This window comes from Myotis davidii, unplaced genomic scaffold, assembly GCF_000327345.1.
Source record: "Myotis davidii unplaced genomic scaffold, ASM32734v1 scaffold944, whole genome shotgun sequence".
In the NCBI taxonomy this organism is placed as follows: Eukaryota; Metazoa; Chordata; class Mammalia; order Chiroptera; family Vespertilionidae; genus Myotis; species Myotis davidii.
The window spans coordinates 1,584,975-1,585,401 of NW_006296283.1; positions in this window are offsets into that span (position 1 = coordinate 1,584,975).

Sequence of the window (427 nt, forward strand, 5' to 3'; positions counted from 1 at the left end):
CCTCCCCGCCGCCTGTGCCGCGTCACTACCACACATTTACACACGCACCGAGGGGCGGGACCGCTGCACCGGGGCCCACCCACTCACCCTCCCACCTCCAGGCGTCGTGAGGAGTCTTGGCGTCCTGCAGGGCTGACAGCAGAGGAGGGAGGCAAGGGAGACAGTGGGTAGAGACGCAGGATAAATGAAGGAGAACTGAGATGGATAAAGTAAATCTGGAGAGAAAGGGAAAGCGGGAGAGGCAGAAGTAGAGGTGCCGGGAAAGTGCAGTGGAATGGGTAGGAGAAGAGAGGCAGATAAGGAAAAAGGGGAAAAAGAGAGAGAGGCTGGGAGAATGAGGAGCAAAGGAGACAGATATTTAAAAAGAGGAATCATGGGTACTCTGAAGAGTCACGAATTCTTTTCCCTATGTCCAGCCATCCCAGAG